Below are 2,500 nucleotides of genomic sequence, written 5' to 3' on the forward strand. Positions count from 1 at the left end.
AAATGGATGTCTATTATCTCTTTTTTTTCTTCCCATTCTATCTCTGCCCAACTTTAGAAAGAGAGAGAGAGGCTCTGCCTTCTCTCTAGAAAACCGCCCACCGAAAACCGCCACCATCCAAAGAACCGCCCTTGTTTCCAATTTTCTGGTTGAACATCAACCAGGAACGTCATACCTTTAACCCAACTACTGTCCCCAAACCCAGAACTTAACCAAACCCTAAGAACCCTAGTAAATCTAAACCCTAACCTTAATGAGCCCTAGACCTAGAACAACAATTTCGATGAACCATAATCCCAATTTGTATGTACCGTAACCCTAAACCTAATTATAAACCCTAACCCCCAAATTTTTTCCAGAAACGCAACAATCAAATGCCAATCATGCGAGCATCCCAAAAACAATTTAAAACCCTAAGCTTAGTGTTCTTGGGTTTACCTTTATAGCAATGAATGTTTAAGCTTTCAACCTCTCTGATTCCTCTTTCTTTCTCCTTCTTCTGATCTCCTTTTCTTTCTTTGTTTGCAGGTATCGGATTTGGGGCTAAGCTCAAAAGAAATTAGGGTTTCAGTTGTGAAACGCTAATCTTTTATGAAAATGAGCTCTAGTGAAGGGAGGGGAATTCAAATCAAGTGGGTTGAAGCAAGCAAGGGTTTCTCTCAGATGTTTTTCTGTCCCATCTCACTTAGCTTAGGTCTGAATTTATAGTCCTAGGAATAGATTAGAATAGAAAATTTTGTATTGATTTCTATTACAAATTTCTTTGATTGAGATTTGATTTTAGTTAGATTTGATTTTGTTTTAATTTTTAGAATTAGGGTTTTGTTTTGGTTATGTATTTGAATATATTCGTGTACATATTAATCAATCAATGAAATCGTTTCCAATTTTTTATTAAACATTATTTGATTAAAAAAGATTTGATAAAACTTGGGCTTTAAGGTTGCTTAGGGAAGAAGAACATGGTCCAACGCCATTTTGAGCAACTAAGGGTGTGAAACCCTAGTTGACTATTAGTCAACACACATCCAAAATAATAATAATAAAAATCTAAAAATAAAATATTAATTAAGAAAATGCAATCCAATTTTGTTTTCAGAAGTTGACCTCTGGTCAACGAGTGTTAATGAGAGTAAAAACCAACATCAAACAAAAATCATAGTTTATAAACAATATTATATTTAAAATTGATATTAGTTAATGTTTATATAATAATAATTCAACACTAACTGTATAAAAATTAAATACAATTTACACTAAAATTTATTTAATTTTAGAGAATATATAAATAACCCAAATGATAAAACTATTTATAAATTTAAAGTGATATGACTAAATTTATAAATAACCCTTTTTATTACAACCAATAACTTAAAACTAAACCATTTATTCCCAAAAAAAATAAATTACTATAACTAAGTGTTAGAATTAAATAGAAATATATATATTTTCATACTTATGAATAAAAGTATAAAACATAAAACCAATGGAAAATTTGTTTTGTCTGTAAGACCTAATGCGGGTAAATTTGAGGTATGACATTGTTCTAAATGGCATTGTTTCTGAATTAGAAACTATTGTTAGATTAAGATTTGGTTCTGCAATATGTCTCTGTGTTTTGATGATAACAATGTAGTATTTGTGAAAGAACTATTTGTATTGTGATGTTTGTTTCTGTGCAAGATTATGTTTATCAGAATTATTAGATTAAACAAACACTACAAGATGTGCGCTGAAGATTATATGCAAAGTTACTATGTGTAACACAAGTCGCAAACATTTCAAAGAAGGGCGTATGCCTCTGTATCTGGTCACAATCAGAAAGATCTTAAGACATCTCATATTGTTGTTGCAATGATCATATGGATTCTCTTCTAAGAAGTGAATCTGATTCAGAAGCCAACAGAGATTCTAAACGAGTGATTTTCTGAAGAACCGAGTGCGGAAGATTCTAAAAATTGAAGATTCTGAAGTGCTGAAGTTTCTGAAGACTGAAGGTTTTGAAGATAGAGAAAGAGATTCCACACACGTCAAAAACATAAAAGAAGAAAACTCATATACAAACTAAAAATGCTAATTAAATGTATAACTAGGGGTGGTAAATGGGCATGCCCGCCCCGTTTAGGCCCGCCCCGCAAAAGCCCGCGAAAAAACGGGGCGGGGCGGGCGGGCTTTTTTAAGAGTGCGAGTCTAAAACCTTGCCCCGCCCCGCAGAAAAGTGAGGGCGGGGCGGGGAAAGCCCGCGGGCGTTCGGATTTTTAGGCCTAAAAATAGTTAAATACTAATTTTTATCTTTCTAGATATTTATTTTTCTATTTGTTGGTGGCTTTTTTTCTTTTGTTTTCTTTTTTACTTTTCTCTTTTATAGGTGAGGTCTAGCCCCCCTCTTTGTTTAATATTCTCTTTTTTTTTCAATATAGAATTTATTTTACTTAAAAAAAATCAATCTTTTCTTAAAAAAAAAAATTATTCTAATAACCATACAGTTTAAATTGATAAA

The sequence above is a fragment of the Vicia villosa genome, unplaced genomic scaffold, assembly GCF_029867415.1.
Source record: "Vicia villosa cultivar HV-30 ecotype Madison, WI unplaced genomic scaffold, Vvil1.0 ctg.003513F_1_1, whole genome shotgun sequence".
NCBI classification, from domain to species: domain Eukaryota; kingdom Viridiplantae; phylum Streptophyta; class Magnoliopsida; order Fabales; family Fabaceae; genus Vicia; species Vicia villosa.